At 40.7% G+C, this 18,714-nt stretch overlaps 1 protein-coding gene across 1 annotated transcript in view; it reads left to right on the forward strand.

The window, feature by feature from the left end:
* Window positions 1-18,714, forward strand: part of CTNNA1 (catenin alpha 1) — a 332,156-nt gene that overhangs the window by 161,866 nt on the left and 151,576 nt on the right.

Genomic DNA, 18,714 nt, shown 5'->3' on the forward strand with positions numbered 1-18,714 from the left:
CTGGCACTAGAAGTTCTTATGATTTGTAGATGAGTTGCTATTGGTGTGAAGTCTGGTCCATTGTCCTGCCCCATATAAAACTGCTTGAATACCTTCTATATATATCTCAGAATCTGGACTACAGCTCTGCTGGGATATATCTCCGTGCAATTGGTGCATATCACCACTGTAGAAAGATGACCAATTTTTGTATAGTTGTAGGATTCATGCTGGGCTTGCTTCATTTCAAGCTTCCCATTAAATCCTTTGTGTCATGGGACCTCAATGTGTGTGTTTTTATAAATGTTATTATTTATATTTTATTGAATTTTAAACAATTATTACAAGAAATCAAATTATTACAAGAAATCAAATTACAATTTCCGTGATTTGGTCTATACTTATATTGAAGAAATCTGAGGGAGACCAAAAAGAAACTAGAACAATACTTCTAGGAAATAACTAATACAAAATTTAAGCCGTGCTGTGAGTTACGCCCATTTCTAAATCCAACTACTATATGGAGTCTTCCTAGGATTGAGAATGTGAGTCTAAATACAAACATAGTTGCTCATGTTCATTAAAGACATTTAAAATCCTTAAAGGAGAGCATACATCTACAAGGAAAGTGCAAAATAAACTTTGCTCCAAGTTAAATGACTTCTTCCCTCATTACAAGAAACTTTTTCCTTTTTAATTGAGTAATTTTTGCAATATCCGGAAAAATTTGTACCGGCTGTCCATAAAATTTCAGCTTTTGAAATCTAAAATAGGATCTTAACACATTATCTCTTTCTGTTATACATGAAAATTGAATCAAAAGTGATCTTGTATTTATATCTGACTCAAAGGATTTCTCCAAAAATTCAGTCAGATTTAAATCTGTATTATATCTTGCTGACTTGATTGCTGATTGGTGTTATTTTCAGTTGACAAGCGTTGAGGCAAATAATAAACCCTCGATATTACTGGGAGATTATCTTCTGAATATTTTAAGATATTTAGCAAATAGCTTTTTGAAAAGATCCTTCGGTGACATCCTCGTTTTAGGGAAATTTAATATTCTCAAATTTGCCCTTTTCATTTGATTTTCAAATGTCTCTAATTTATTCTCATACATCATCTCGGATGTAATTAAATTTACTTGGATCTTTTCCATATCTTTCACTTTTCCTTCCAACAGATTAAAACACTTTTCCAGATTATCTGTCTTCTCCATTTTTTGTGACTTCATAATATCCTCTTTAACCATTACAGTCAAGGTATTAATAGACTTTTGCATTGAAATCAATATATTCCTAATTTCTTCCAGGGAAGGTGCTGAAGTAGGAGTAGAGCAAGTCACCAAGAAATTTCCATTCTCAGTTCCTACCTCCGCTGAGCCTTCTCCTTGATGTTCTAAGCGTTGTATTGCTTTTTCTCCTTGGTTCCTGGAACCCGGTGTAGCCGGGTTTTCCGAAGAGGCAGACAATCCCTTTGCTCTTCTCTGGAGTCCAGGAGTAAACAGATTGTCCAATATGAATTGTCTTTCAGAAATTAATTCTTCCTCTCTACCAGATGGAGGATCTGGCGTTGTTGGAGCCCCCGGGCTCAAAGTTGTTTCGAGGGTCAAGGGGCCCGGTAATTGCTTCTTACCAGCCCCAGCGACTCCGCCTCCAGGGTTCATCAAAGGCGAATTAGCAAAAGCAGCTTCTATACTTGGCTGCCGAGTATCCGCTTCGAAAACAGGTAAACCCTCTCTTAAACGGGCTTTTCTTTTTGTATGTGGCATTGTATCCAGTCAGAAAAAAAGAAGAAAAATCCTTTTAGAGAACCAGGACATTTTCGGCAGACCAAGAGCTGCTGCTTTCGCATCCTCACAGCGTGGCGGCCATCTTGGTCTCAACCTCAGTGTGGTTTTTACCCAACTGCTGATACCTGACTTGACTTTATGATCTTAGCAGACTGGAGGAGTTGCAAACTAGGGTTGATGCTCTGATTTCTGTTTGTTACACAATGGGGTAGATTTTTTTAAAAAGCGCGATCGCGTACTTTTGTTTAGCCTTGTACTAAATTTCATCATAACAGAATAGTGCTACATATGCACTCTGAATTTGTCTTGGCTCATGATTAATTTACGTCTTTCTTGTCCATCTAACATTTTCGTCAAGGCTACTTGCAATAAATGTGTATGACCCCTTCATATTTTGGATTGTAAAAGAGCAGATTAAAGATGTTAGGCCACCTAATGCTTTGTTTTTTTACTCCAACAAGCCTGAGATTGCAGTGTCCAATAGATCCTTATCTGGGTAACATTGCATTTCTTTCACTTAAGCCCATGCAGGTTTGACCTTAGATGGGCATATTAGTGCCATGGCTGCATTGGTGGCCCATCTAACATCAATCTTTATAAGAGAAATTTTCAAAGATATAGTATGGTGTGAAGTTCAAGCCATGCATTAATGAATCCCAACATTAATCCCTGCCATCCTAGCACCCATTTTTTATTTCAAGTTGTCTGTTTAAAAAATATATATATTGTAAATTCCAACCTAACAAATTATTCCTCTCTATTTTCTTTTAATTGTTCCCCCACTACCTTTTTTTTTTCTTTTACTTGAAGATAACCTTTAGTTTGGGAGTCCCATGAATGTGACTGAAGTGAACTGCTGGTCTTAAGAGAAAACCAAGTTGGTTATCTCTAATGGGTTCTCTAAAGTCGCCAGTTCACCAGCTATATATATCCTCCCTTCCTACCTCCCCCCTCTTCTGGAGTTGTGTTCCATGACCACATGAATGGTTACTGTTCATTTTCAGTAGAGATCTAGAAATCTTAGTTCGATAAACTTACATTCTGTCTGTGCTATCAGGATGTTATCCATATGTATATGACTGAACTGCTGTCTTCAGAATACCTGTTACAGGTAAGCAACATTGTTATATTTAGAACACTTTGCTTACCTTCTGTTAAATCTGTTTTGACAACACACCTACATGCCATATTTTGGATTTATAAAACAGCCAATGCTGGGGAGGAAAATCCTAATCAAGTAGTAATTCCATATAAGTTTTAAGTGAAATTTGCACTCATGATCTCATGCAACCAATTGCAACAATCCACTTTCTAAGTATTTTATTACTTGTTACATTTTTGTATTTCAGTGTAGACAAAAACTTACCAGCACTTAATGTTGCATCTAAAAGGTTACAGTGGTATGTATACACTGCTATGTGATTGACATAAAATAATCTTAAAATGTTTTGCTGATGAGAAATAAGATTTATTTTGTCCCAACTAGTAAGCTTTTCAAAGATTTATTGATCTGTACTATTAAGCAACCAGCGTCCTTGAACTTGTGAGATATCTGAAGTTATTTGTCACTTCAGTGTGCTTCTCTGAAAGCAGTAATTTATTGGTGAGTTTCACATTTTGTACCTAAATATATTTGAAGTATGTTTTATTAAGTTAAAGATTGTGCAGCTTTTTTGGTCTTGTTCATTATATAGTAGTATCATTTCAGTATATTGCTTAGTTAATGTTTGACCATTTAAACATACACCTGTTTCATTTGATGCATGCATACATTCTTTGGTACATATTCTTTGCATCTTCAATGTTTGCAACTTCACAATTCTAAATGTCACTTAACCTGTAGTAGTGTCTTGAGATCCAGTTTAGATGGTTTAGTTTTGACAAGTAGAATAAACACTATTTAATAAAAAGTGAGTGTGTTTCTTGACAGCAAGCAGTTAAGCTTTTCATTTGATGTCAAAACCTTGTTTAAGAAGTCTTCAACTTTTATCTTGATAATTAGGATAAGGCATTTAATGTCACAATTCAGTACTGCAAGACCAGCCTGATGCCTCAGTGGCATTTTTCTGGTTGCGGTCACCTCTGCTCGCAGGGTCAGTGAGCTTCAGGCATTAGTTAATATTTAACCTCTTTCTATAGTTGACCTAGTTTACCTCCTGTTTGTTTGACATTAAACTATTGTAAAGCTTGTTGCTATGTTATGTTACAATGTGAACCGGGGTGATGTTTTTTCCTAACGTGCCCCGGTATATAAAAAATCTTTAAATAAATAAATAGTTATCCGACCTATACGAAGTTCTTTCATGACAGGGTGGTTCTATGCGCTCGCCCTAAGTTCCTCCTAAGGTGGTGACTGATTTCCATCTCAATCAGTCCATCATTTTGCCCACCTTCTTTCTGAAGTCCCATTCCTACCAGGGTGAACGGACTCTGCACAGCCTGGACTGCAAACATGCACTTGCCTTTTATCTTGCGCGCACTGCAGCCCACAGGCAGTCCATGCAACTTTTTGTCTCCTTTGACAAAAACAGACTGGGTGTTGAAGTGGGCAAGCAGACCCTGTCCACCTGGTTGATGGATTGTATATCCTTCTGCTACGAGCAGGCAGACCTTCTCTTGGAGGCTGCATCAAGGTGCACTCAGAGCCATGGTAGCTTCAGTGGCGCACTTTCATGTGGTCCTCATTGCTGAGATCTGCAAGGCTCCCTGCACACATTTGCCATCCATTACTGTTTGGACAAGGATGGTTGACAAGACAGTACCTTTGGCCAGTCTGTTCTTCGTAATCTGTTCCAGGCATAAGAACCCAACTCTCCCTCCTAAGGCCCAGTATCTGTTTTTTTTTCTGCCTCCCATTGCATCCCACAGCACTTCTGTTGTACCTGTTGGCACGTGGTTTGGTGCTGTTGGCCCTGTTATTGCCAGGGGGCAGCATGCAGCTTGGTATTCACCCATCTGTGAGGACTAACATCCTGCTTGTCCTAGAAGAAAGAGTTGCTGACCTGTAACAGGTGTTGTCCTAGGACAGCAGGATACTAGTCCTTTGGAAACCTGCCCGCTACCCCCGCAGAGTTGGGTTCGCTGTCTGTTTTATTTTTTGTTCATCTTTTCGCTAAGATACAAGACTGAAGAGGACCCTGCGTGGCTGCGCAGATAGTGGCATACTGGTCATGCTCAGTGTGCCAGTCAAAGTTTTCTGTGCCGAGCTCCATCTGATGATGTTACCCATCTGTGAGGACTAACATCCTGCTGTTCTAGAACACATGTTACAGGTAAGCAACTCTGCTTTAACTTGAAAATAATCAAGTCATTACAAAAATTAAAACCAGCTATCCACCCACTGGACCCAATTCCTGCAAGTTCCCTGAAAACAGTACACAACGTAATAACTCCAGTCATAACTATGATCATCTACTTGCTATCAGAAGGATTAGTCTCAGAGCAAAACAAGCCGTGATTAAATCAATCCTAAAATATAAAACTGGCAGAGTTGATGAATAGGACAATTATCGACCAATCTCCAACCTGCCATTCATTGCCAGTCCTAGAAAAAGCAGTGCTATCACAATTTGAAAGCTACTTAGAAGACAACAATATTGTATACCCAAACTAATTTGGTTTCAGAAAAAGTCACTCAGCAGAAACTCATTTCCTTAACAGACCCAAATCTACAGGGGTTGACAATGATGAATCCTATATCCTGGTACTAATCGATCTTACAGCAGCCTTCAACACTGTGGACCACACCCTACTATGCCGAGAAAAATTGGAATAGACAGGTCAACAATTGGTTCTCTTCCTGCCTAGCAGATAGATCATTCCAAGTAAAATTAGACAATCACTTATCTGACACCTTCTCAATCGACACAGGTGTTCCCCAGGGATCTGCACTCTCAGCTATACTATTCAACATATATGCTACCCCTATGTACATTACTAGCAAATCTAGGAATCAACTTCTTCCTATATACAGACAATATACAATTCTACATATCATTTGAAAAAAACCCTCTTGGTTCCTATTCACTTACATGAAGCCAGTACAACAAAAATTATCTCATCTGAAGCTAAATCTAAACACACAAAAACTGAAATTATGTGGTTGGGGAGAAGCTCCACGTTAATCAAGCTGCTATCCTTAGACCTTGGAAATTTTAGCATTACACCCTCAGATCAAGTACAAGATCTAGGAATTCGGATCGATGAGAACTTTTCAATGAAAAAACAAAGTAATTAAATCGGGGTACACCAAGCTGAGAATACTGCACAGACTGAAACCATTGCTAACAATACAAGACTTTTTTGCGTGGTTTTATAAACATTAATATTTTGAAACACAAATTACTGCAACTCAATATTACAAGGCCTACCCACAGGACTACTAAAACCACTACAGTTGCTACAAAATGTCTCAGCCAGATTTTTACTAGGGACAAGGAAATTTGACCACATCATCCCCTCACTGATAGTACTGCACTGGCTTCTTGTACAATCCAGAATTCACTATAAGGTATCTAATTTTTAATATCAACAACATTAACCCATGTTTAATAGAGTGACTCTTCAACCATACACCATACACCCCACAGAGGGCCCAAGCGCAAAACAAAGGACTTTAAAAGGTGCCTACAATACGGAACACACTCCTAACACAAATAAGAGACAGAATGCTTGCCATAGCGGGCCCTAGACTATGGAACTCATTCTGAGTCTCTACGCCAAATAACAGAAGGAAAGAGTTTCAAACGAGAACTAAAACATGGCTCTTTATAAATGCATATAAAGTAATGTAAAACTCCAATATACTAATAACTTAGCTGTCTAACATTAGACTATGCTAACAGACTGAGCAATAAGTATTGAGTGATGTATATCGAAAATATGAAGAATAATGTAATGGAAATCTTAGTTTAGAACTGTACTTCGAAGCACCCCAATTAATGTATTGATCCAGAATATGCATTTACTGTTGAGATGAAATATATTGTATAAAATCGACCTAGAAAATATATTTCCTAGAAAAAGTATATGCTGTTATATTGACCTAGAATATGAGCATTGAAACAGAATGGGAATGTTGACCCAGCAACCGTAGGCTGATATTGTAAACCATTATGATCTGATATTGGAACGACAGTATATAAAAAGCCTAAATAAACCAAGTTTTCAGGGATAGTAAAAGAAAAATCCACACAAGTAACAAGGAAGGTGATAGGTAGAACAGCAAATCATCAATATCTAAACAAATAAGCCCCTTCACCAGCCTCACTCTCTGATTACAAACGATCACGCCATCTTTACAAAAGTACCACGTTGAAAATCAAAAGAGACTACTATGCCCGAAAGGTTCATCATCTCAGCTTTGACTCAAAAGCTCTATTCGCCTTCGTTTCCAGCCTCACTAAACCTATCACTCCAGATATACCACCCGAACAAGCCCAGGCTAAAGCAGACGAATTGGCTCTTCATTTTAACAAAAAAATATCGGATCTCCTTAATCAGCTGATTCCAAACACTACGTCTCCAGATAACACATATCTTCCCCAAAATAAAGACATCCAGCTTAATGCCTTTGAACCCATCACAATCACAGAGATACAAAATGTATTAAAAAGAATGAAACCGTCATCACACCCATTTGATCAAATCCCTACCAAAATGCTGCTTCTTATCCCGGACACAATAGCAAAAACCCTAGCAGATATTATAAACTGCTCCTTATCACATGGCATCTACCCAGATGACCTAAAAACTGCCTCAATCAAGCCACTGCTAAAAAAACCAAATCTAAATGCATGTGATCCCAACAACTTCCGCCCTATTTCCAACCTACCATTTATAGCTAAAATCATGGAAAAACTGGTAAACACCCAACTATCCAACTACCTAGAGGACCACAGTATTCTGTCCCCAAACCAATATGGTTTTCGCAAAGCCGCAAGCACCGAAACGCTACTAATTTCACTCATGGACTACCTACTCTCTGGTATTGATAAAGGCCAAGCATATTTACTAATCCTCCTTGACTTCTCGGCGGCCTTTGACACCGTCAACCACGCCCTTCTTCTAAAACAGCTGGCAAACATTGGTTTAACAGGTGCCACACTAAACTGGTTCAAAACATTTCTAGAAAACAGAGGATACAGAGTCAAAATTCATAATAAAGAATCCCAATACCACCCTTCTAATAGAGGAGTGCCGCAAGGATCATCACTTTCACCCACCCTTTTCAATGTCTACCTGCTACCACTCTGCCAACTACTTACAAAATTAAGCCTGAAACATTTCCTTTTTGCAGACGACGTACAGATCGTAATCCCTATAAAAGAATCAATCTCAAAAACAATGGAATACTGGGACAGTTGCCTATTAGAAATTAAACTTCTCCTCAACAGTCTAAACCTTGTACTCAATGCTTCGAAAACAGAATTCCTGCTCATATCACCGGAAAACAATAACACACTTCCTAAATCACCCACACTCCTTCAAACAACCCACGTAAGAGACTTAGGAGCCATCCTAGACAATCGTCTCAACCTCAAAACATTCATTAACCAAACCAACAAAGATTGCTTCTACAAATTACATATCCTGAATAGAATAAAACCGCTGTTTCACACTCAGGACTTCAGAACAATCTTGCAAGCAATAATCTTTTCCAAACTAGATTATTGCAACTCATTACTATTAGGCCTCCCAGCTTCTTACACCAAACCTTTACAAATGGTTCAGAACTCTGCAGCCAGAGTCCTTACAAATTCCAGGAAAATTGACCACATTTCACCTATTCTCAAAAACCTCCATTGGCTTCCAATCCACTATAGAATCATGTACAAAACCATTAACATCATTTACAAAACTATCAACCAACACACGCAACTCGACCTACAAATACCACTTAAAAAATTCACCTCCGCCAGGCCTATCAGGGAACACTACAAAGAGTCACTCCAAATTCCAAAGGCCAAAACCTACCAACATAAATCCTTGAGTCTCAGAGCCTTCTCATCAGCAGGTCCAGCTCTCTGGAACTCGATCCCACCTGATTTGAGACAAGAGCCATGCTCTTTAACATTTAGGAAAAGACTAAAAACTTGGCTTTTCAAAAAAGCATTTCCAAGCCTTGAATAAAACCTCCTCTCACTAGCACTAACTCGTATGCAATAATGGAATGTAAACACGAATCAACCAACCTCAAACCCTCTCTCACTAATTCCTGCTGAATATTTATCATACTATTACCATTCACAACTGTGTCATATTTATTCATTTGATTACCTATGTACCGTTTCATAGTCTTATTTTTTCACTTGCTATTCTAATGTATCAATAGGCTGAAATGTAAATATTGTGCTGTTCAATTTCTCCCCTTCCATCCCAAGTTTATTTTCCTTGTTTTTTGTAACTTTCCCTCTCCCTTTTTCTGATTCACTGTATTTAAAGTTCAAGGTTCTTATTGAAAATATTGTTTTTTACGTTACGTTATGCTTTACACTCCTTGTTATTTGTAAACCGGGTTGATGTGATGCCTATCATGAAACTCGGTATAACAAAAACAATAAATAAATAAATAAATAAATTCAGCTTACAAGTCACATCTATGGCAATATTCCAGATATGGACCCCAAACTTGCTCATACTTAAAGGAAATATTTTTAATATCATTTATTTAACACTTTTCTATACCGACCTTCATGGACAAGAACCATATCGGATCAGTTTACATCGAACAGGGTAAACAACTGTAGTGCCAACTAACTTAAATCAACAAAGGTGTGGAAAAAGGCAAAGTTACATTCAACAGGGAGTGAGAACTTGGGAGCTTAATCAGCTGGAAAGATAGGTTATAGCAGGCTGAAATTTATAAAAATAATACCATTGTTAAGATAATGCATAAGGTGCTTAGGAGTATCGAGGTCTATCGTACAGGCAGAATATAAGGCTGTCATTCAGGCATGTCATTCAGGCATAGAGTATGGGCAGACTAGTGACTGTCAGGGGGTTCAGAGAAGGCTTGACTGAAGAGCCATGTCTTGAGTTTTTTCCTAAATGATAAGAGGCAGGGTTCCAATCTGAGGTCTGCAGGGATGTTATCATGGTACAGTTTTTCAATTTCTGCAATGTCACATACCTGATTCGGCCAATAATCCAAAGGGGGTGCTCTTCTTCCAGAAAGCAGCTATAGTAAATCTCGCCGCCAATAGTAGCTGGCCCAATAAAGCTCTGTGCTTAACTGGTATCAGAGAGCCCACCCAAGAAAGTCCCAATTTAGGCCCGATAAAGACAGGAAAACCCATAATTTTCACAATCTCTTGTGTAACTAAAGACCAAAATTGTCGAGTGCTCTGACATTGCCACCACATATGCAAAAAGGTTCCAACTTCCTTGCAATCCCTCCAGCAGGCTTCATCTGAACCCAGGTACACCCTTGCTAAAAATACTGGGGTTCTATGTAAAAGTCATAGCATCAAAGCACGGCCTTCCTTACACAGATAGAAATGTAGTGAGCGGAGGTCCATATTTCCCAATCACTACAGACCAAAGAGAGCCCCAAATCTTCGTTCCAAGCATCTATAAGGGCTTAGGGTGTTTCAATGCCATATTTACCCTCTAGGAGTCCCCGACAGATCAACGCATAACCGAGCTTCCGTGCATCTGGATCACCAAGGAATTTTTCCATATTGTTTAAAGGCCTCAGCGGGCGCAGTATCCAGCCAAGTTCCCAGGGCGTGTTGCAACTGCAAATACTGGGCATATGAGTTAATATCATAATCTTCCAACAAAGGCTGTAAAGTGTGCATACCTGCCTCGTCGTCCCACATTTTGGTCAAGGTTACTAAACCTTGCTCTCTCTAGTCCTTAAAATCCAGAGAAAAAATACAGCTGGATAATGAGTTATTATATAGGAGAAATTGGTGGCAGTGCCTCCCCAGCCAAATTAAAAAATAAGAACTTACACTGCTGATATGGTTGCATGTGCCAGCATTGGACTATGTCGACACATGGCTGTTCACACACCATAAGCACCCATGAGGCAGAGGAACCACAAATCACTGAAGTGTTTGTTTAATATTTCCACCATATCATCTCTCTCCACACAGTGATCCTAATCACCTTTCAATTTCACTATTCCACTTCAGGCTTCCCTTCTTTCTCTGATATATGAAAAATGTTTTGTCTCCTCTCTTTACCTCTTTGGCAGTTCTTTCTTCCTCTTGACCTTTTGCTTTTCTGATTTCTATCTTCATCTCCCTCAGTTTTAACATATATTCTTGTGTTCCTTTTTTGGGATCCTTTATATTTCTTGAATGCTGTTCTTTTTGCCTTAATTTTTTCAGTCACCTCCTTTGAGAACCAGATCGGGGCCTATACCTCTGGACGAAGGCCAAGCACCCAGAGACTCATCCCTTGTGAATTACAGCGAGGATGAGGCCCCTTATGACAGCTTATGACCGCTGGGAGGATGACACTGCAGAATCCTCCTCAGAGGACTGGGAGTGTCTTCCTTCAGAACAGTCTCCTCCAGAGGAATGAATAAGTTTGCCACCTGAGGACCTGACCTTTGCAGGTTTTGGGAGCATCCCCTCACGGTTCTGCCTGTGAATAGGAAGGCGGATGGGATTTACTTCGTCCAACAGGCTACCAGATTCGAAAAGTGTCAGTTGGCACACCAATCGGTAGTGGTTGAATTCACTCTTAAGAGGTTAAAGTGCTCTCAGATTCATGTCTCAGCACTCCCCTGGGTAAGGATCACAGAGCGATGGACACTCTTGGGAGGAAAGTATTTCAGGGGACTATGCTTATTGCTCTCATTGCCTCCTACCAGCTCTACATAAGCCAATACTCTCGCAACCTCTGAAAGCAGGTACAGGAGGCAGCCAAGCGGCTGCCGCAACAGCAAAACACCTTTTTGTTACTGGAGCACCAGGCCCTGGAGTGCGGAGAACACAAGGTGAGTTCCACCTATATTGTTTACAAGACTGCAGCGAGAGTCTCTGCAGCGGGAATTGGCGCCTGTAGAATGGCATGGTTGCGGGCCTCGGATTTCTGACCCGGAGGTACAGGAAAGACTTACTAACCTGCTGTTCACAGGAGAGAATCTCTTCAGAGACCAGGTGAAGGGATTCAGTGGCCCAGTTGCAGGATCACCATGAGACCCTCCAGCATCTTTTCACCAGCACTTTGGACCTCCCCTCTTCAGCCAGGAGGTCTGCAAGACAGGGATAGAGGAGGTCTTTCTACTGCCAGAGGAAGTACTATTCTCTAGACCCTTGCACCCTTTTGCAAAGGGTGAGGTCCCACAGTCATCCCATGCAGCAGCGAACTCTCAAGCCCCAACCTCCACCCCAGCCAAATCCTTGGATGGGGTTTTGACTGGATCGTAGGGAGCATAAGCCAGCCACCCATACCTGAGATGCTGGAACCCCCAGTTGGGGGCAGGCTACAGCTCTTCATGAATAAGTGGCCCAGTATAACCTCAGACCAGTGGGTTCTGTCCATCTTCCGTCAAGGTTACTGATTAAATCTATTGAGTGTCCTGTCACATTCTCTTCTGTGCCCATTTTGGGGGGCCGCTAGTGCATCAGGAGCTACTGTTAAGGAAGCTCTCCACCCTCTTAACTGCCAGAGAGATCGAGCCTTTCCCACCAAGGCAAAGGGGGCAGGAAATCTACTCCAGTACTTCCTGGTTCCAAAGAGAACAGGGGGACTCTGTCCCATCCTAGACCTGAGGGCCTTGAGCAAGTTTCTAAAAAAAGAAAATTTCAAGATGGTTTCCCTGGGCACCCTGATTCTCTTCCTGCAAAAAGGGGACTGGCTTTGCTCCTTTGATTTAAAGGATGCGTACACCCACATCAAGATCTTTCCAGGTCACAGGAAGTATCTCAGACTTGTGGTGGGAAAACAACACTTCCAGTACCCAGTGTTGCCATTCAGGCTAGTGTCTTTACAAAGTGCTTGGCCGTGGTGGCTGCGCACCTCCGCAGAGTATGTTTTCCCCTCCCGGGACAATTGGCTGCTCAAGAGCACCTCTCAGGCAGGTGCTTTGTTCGTTGCACTTGACCATCCGGGTGTTGGAGTTACTAGGGTTTGTCATCAAATACCTGAAGTCTTCTCAGTTGTCTCAGCCCATCACATCAATTTAACTTCATAGGAGCCATGATAGACAGGGCCCAGGCAAAAGCCTTTCTGCTATGCTCCAGGGCGCTTACTTCGGTGACCATAGCGGAGGTGATTCAACAAATCCAGCAGGTATCGGCTTGGCACATGTTGAGGCTGTTGGGCCACATGGGCGCAACTGTGCATTTACTCCCTTGGCACGTTTACACATGCAAAGAGCCCAATGGACCTTGAAGTCTGTGGTCTGCCCAGGAAGCACAATGTCAAATCAGCTTCCTGGAGCTCCGGGTGATCAGGTACACTGTATGGCTTTCAGAGATCGGCCACCCAACAAAGTTGTCCTGATCTTGAAGGACAACCAAGTAGCAATGTGATATGTCAACAAGCAGGGAGTCAGGGGGTCATACCTCCTGTGTCAGGAAGCGGTCCAGATCTGGTCCTGGGTGCTGTCCCATGGGATGTTGCTCCGGGCCATGTATCTGGCCGGAATGGAGAATGTGATAGCCTTCAGGCCCCACGAGTGATCGCTGGACCAGGAGTTGGCAAATCGGATCTTCCTCCTCTGGAAGAACCCAGACATGGACTTGTTGGCATCCCCCTGCAACAGAAAGGTGACTCATTTCTATTCCCTGTACAGGTCAGACGGCAAACCAGCCTTGAATGCCTTTACTCGCCATTGGGACAAGGGTCTTCTGTACATGTATATTCTGCTTCCTCTAGTAATGAACTCTTGAATCTTCGAGGACCGAGGGACTATGACCTTCATAGCCCCTCATTGGCCGAGACAGGTCTGGTTTCCACTCCTTCAGGAGTTGTCCTTCCGGAAACCGATCAGTCTGGCTACTTCCCCAGATCTCATCAAGCAGGATCAGACAGGCTGTGGCATCCCAGCCTCCAGGCCCTGTTACTCACAGCCTGGATGTTGAGAGGCTGATTCTGCACCCGCTGGATCTTTCCGAAGATGTGTCTCTGGTTCTGGTAGCTTCTAGAATGCATTCCACTAGAAAGTCCTATGGATTTAAGTGGAGGATGTTTTCCATGTGGTGTGAACAAAAGGCCCTAGATCCTTCCTCCTGCCCCACACAAAAACTGACTACCTTCTGCACCTATCTGAGGCTGGCCTAAAAACAACTCAGAGTTCATCTAAGTGCAATTGGAGCATACTATCAAGGTGTAGATGGTACTCCCATCTCTGTACAGCCTATAGTTGTACATTTCATGTGGGGCCTGCTTCAGTTGAAGCCTTCCCTAAGGCCTCCCACTGTGTCTTGGGACCTCAACATGGTGCTCACTCAGCTGATGAAAGCTCTTTTTGAGCCACTGCGCACTTGTGCCCTGAAGTACCTGACCTGGAAGGTCCTATTTTTGGTGGCAGTCACTTCAGCGCGCAGGGTCAACAAGCTCCAGGCCTTAGTGACTTATCCATCTTTATACCAAGTTTTATCCTGACAGAGTGGTCTTGTGCATGTACCCTAAGTTCCTGCCTAAGGTGGTGATGGACTTCCATCTTAACCAGTCAATTGTCCTGCCAACATTCTTTCCCAGGCCCCATTTGCACCAAGGCGAACAATCACTGCACAGTTTGGATTGCAAGAGAGCCTTAGCCTTCTGACTGGAGCAGACCAAAGCCCATCAATTGTCCACCCAACTTTTAATTTCTTTTAACAGAAATGGATTGGGAGTTGCCGTTGCCAAACAGTCACTATCCCATTGGCTAGCAGATTGCATCTCCTTTTATGCCCAGACAACGTTGGCGCATTTGCGAGTAGTTCCCATGGAGGAGATCTGCAAGGCTGCAACGTGGAGTTCTTTCCACACATTCGCATCACACTACTGTCTGAATAGGGATGGTGGACATGACGTTAGGTTTGGCCAGACTGTCCTCTGGAATCTCTTTGAGGCGTAGAACTCTCTCCCTTTGGCTTCAGGTTGTCTTCCTCTGTGTTACCAACAGCACAGGTGTCTATTGGTCCTCTTTTGTGTTGGGGAGCAGCCTGTAGCTAGGGGTTCATCCATGTGTGAGGACTACCATCCTGCTTGTTCTAGGAGAAAGAGTTGCTTACCTGTAACAGGTATTTTCCTAGGACAGCAGGATGTTAGTCCTCATGAAACCATTTCCACCCCGTGAAGTTGGATTTCTCTTTTTTTTTTTTTTTTATTTTGTTATCTCAATTCTGTTGCGAGACTGGACGCTTGGTATAGGGCTTGCTGGGCATGCTCAGAGTACCTAGTCAAAGTTCTAGAAACTGATAAGTTTTCCGTGCCGGGCTCCATCCAATGTTGCTCATCTGTGAGGAGTAACATCTTGCTGTCCTAGGAGAACACCTGTTATAGGTAAGTAACTCTGTTTTACTTTTCAGCCCCCTACTTGCATAATTAGGTTATGTATGAGTAGGCAGCACTGCTGCTTTTAAAGCTAGATCATCTTATTACTTACTAAGCACATGAATTTGACTGTCAGACATGCTGGATATGTTTGCCTGTCAAAGTAATTTACCTTGTGTTGGTTTCCAGAAACTGTTTTTAAACAAAGCTTGAGGAAACAGTTAAACTGACAGCTGCGTGATCGTCAGTTGTGTATTAATTCCTTCTTGATTAATACTACATTACAAGGCAGATGTTATGCTCTACTCTTCTATTTTACAGAATCCCCATTGATTTATAAGTTTCTTTTTAAAGTAACAATAGACATTTTTTTTTATTTCCCCTTTATCCAGACGTAAACCATACAAATTCTGTATCAGTGTGGTTAATTCAGAGGAACTTTCAGAAACCCTAAGGCTTTCATTATCAACTGAAAAATTTTGAAACATTTTCTTTTTGGTTTGTAAACAGAGAGCAGGAAGCAGGAGAGAATTTTTACTCTTTCAAGTTCTGAGATTGTAAACATCTGCTTTGCATATCAGGTGAAATTTAGAATTTTTTTAAAGAAAGTAATCAGTTCAAATAAATGAACTTAGTTTCCATTAAATATACTACTACAGTAAAATTATTTAGGGCACATTGGGAAAATAATGTAAATTTCTTGTTTAGTAAAAATGACAAGAGGTGGGCGGGTGCTACCAATTTATTGAAGCATGAGGTTTTGAGAACAGAGCCCAGTTTATCAGATGCTGCATCTGATGACAGACTCTGCCCTCAAAAGCTCATGCCTCAATAAATTGGTTAGTCTATAAGGTGGCACCTGCCTCTTGTCATTTTTGCTACACCAGACTAACACGGCTGTTCCTTGTCGGATCTTGTTAAGTAACATAGCGGATACTTTCCCTTACAATGGTACTATCTCCAGAACTATTAGTTCCTATCCCCTCCCTCCTAGCTGACTTAGAAATTTACCTTTTATATTTTAAAAAGGCATTTTTTATGGTAGGGAAAGGATGCTAGCTAAGTCAAGTCACTTTCTGTGCTTTCCACCCCCTCGCCCAGTGTATCTTAGTAAAATAAGTTCACACTAAATGACTAAAGTAACTATCCAACAAGATTTTCCAGATGTAAAAATGGATGATAATTTTGCATGACTGGTGGGAAACTCATTTCAGGGTAGAGCTTTGAATCAGCACAACTGTGTTACAGGTTCTTTTTGTGGCAAACCTACATAAATGTACCAAGATCACTATTGCAAAATTGTTTTCATTTTATTACCTTTAAAGTAGAAATTATATGTAACCAATTGTGACAAAAAAGGAAAAACAAGCAATTAGGCTAAAGAAAGCAAGTATCTTCTAATTTGTAACATCTAGATTTGTTATGCTGTTAACTCAGAATCCTCCTTTTTGGGTGTGGAGAGTTGCAACTGCAAAATTTTGTTTTCTGGCTAGAAAAATTGGTTATTGCTGAGTACAGCATCTAGTGATAAACCCTTATAGCACCCCTGATAGCAATTGAAATAGATTTTGATGTCACACAGAAGAAAGGCAATTCATTATAGATTAAATGGCAGATCTTATGTACCTGTCTGTGTCTGTGTGAAGAGACTATTGAGATTCATTTTTCTCCTATAAAATGTCCTCTAAAGTGGTGGTTAAGCCAAGAGTAGTTTATACTTGTGCACTTTAAAGGTGAAAAAAATACTGTACTAGAATAAACACTTTTCTGCTATTCAGTGACCAACCATTAAGCATATTCAATAGATCTGTTTTCACTTTCAGTGAAGCACATAGTTTTGCAGCCTTCATTTAGGTTTTGTTTTTTTGGAATAGATAACATGGCTGTTTTGAATGTTTCTACAGATTTTAAAGTCTGAGATTGTTGAGCAAGGAGAGGAAAGAATTATTTGTTTGCAGGCTACTATACTGTCAATTTAAGCAGAAAATGTTGCATAAATAATTCTTCCAATAAGACTAGCATGTTGTCAGTGCATTGACCTTCACACGTTGGCCATGTTCTAGATATTGTTGGTCATTTTAGCTTTAGCAGGAATTGATTGCACGGGAGAGTTGTGATGCATTGCTGAACAGTTAGTGTACAGCTTAGCATTTTAAGAGTCCAAAGGCTGTAAGAAGCTTTTGAAGGAATAAAGGGATATATAGTTGTAACATTTAAATACAAATTTCAGATTAAGAATGGAGGAGATATGGTTTGGGAATTTAAAATATATAAAAACAATTTTATAGTAAAGGGTGTAGGGTATTCTGTTGATTTCTGTACAAAACAAAATGTGGACTTTTCAAGTCATGGAAATTATTTTATTGAAAAATATCTCTGAAAAATTCAGTTGACACTTTCTTATCAGCATATCAAACAAATTACAGCAGACACATCAAAATATGCAGTGTAATTTTACTGCTAAATAGCTCATTAAGGGTAAGATAAAAGCAGTTTGGTAATGCTTATGCTTTTAGGATTAATTGTATGCCATATATGGGAAGTTCTATACAACACACAATTCACATACTGTAGTTACTGAATTGCCCAGGATAATGCTTAATATTGTGAAGTTTTGCATGGTCTTTTTCTTAGCTAGATGATGGCAACTGAATTTGCATTCAACACAAAATACGTCTGCATACATTTTTCATTTAAAATTTTATGGACTCATTTTTGCATTTAGTGCCAATTATTCTCAATATGACACTCAAATTAATTTTCTACATTTTATATTCAGATTTGCAAAAATATTCAGACTTCAAGGAAATACACTCTTTAACTTATGTCATCTTAATATTGGTCTTGCTTGTTTCCAAAGTGTGTGTATATACAGTGATTTTCTCCAGGACTTGTTCTCACCAGGGGTGAAATGCAATTGCCTTGTACTCTCACACTCCACTCCTTAAAATGTTTTGATGGGGGTTTGCGAGTAGATGGACAGCAGCAGCCCCATTGTATTACATGGTGAGTGCATTTCTCCTAGCAAACAAATACCCCCACCCCTGTTGCAGCCCTCACTCTCCTCCTTCACTCCATGCCCCTTCCCTCACTCATCCCATCCAGGAGTAGCCCCTTGCTCCTCAATATCCCTCTTTATCACCCTACCCCCTCATTCTTCCTCCTCCTGTCTCTCTGCAGCTCTCACATTTTTTCTTCCCCTCGCACACTGTCCTCTCCGCTCTCCCCTCTTCCCTACAGGCCTCTCACTGCCGTCTCAGGCCCTCATCCCGTCACCACCAACTTCTCCCCCGCCAGTCGCCGATCAGGGCAGAAGACACTTCTGTCACCCCTCCTGTCTCTTGCACCCAAAGATGCTTTTGCACTTTTCTCCTGGCATGAGTGCATTTTCAAAAACTTGTATATTAATATTTATTTTCAGAATTTGTATAGGTTTAGAAAGCTAAGTCATAATTTGCAGTCAGTCTTGACTGGAGATTGATAATATCCTGTTGCCAGTA

Source organism: Rhinatrema bivittatum, chromosome 18, assembly GCF_901001135.1.
Source record: "Rhinatrema bivittatum chromosome 18, aRhiBiv1.1, whole genome shotgun sequence".
In the NCBI taxonomy this organism is placed as follows: domain Eukaryota; kingdom Metazoa; phylum Chordata; class Amphibia; order Gymnophiona; family Rhinatrematidae; genus Rhinatrema; species Rhinatrema bivittatum.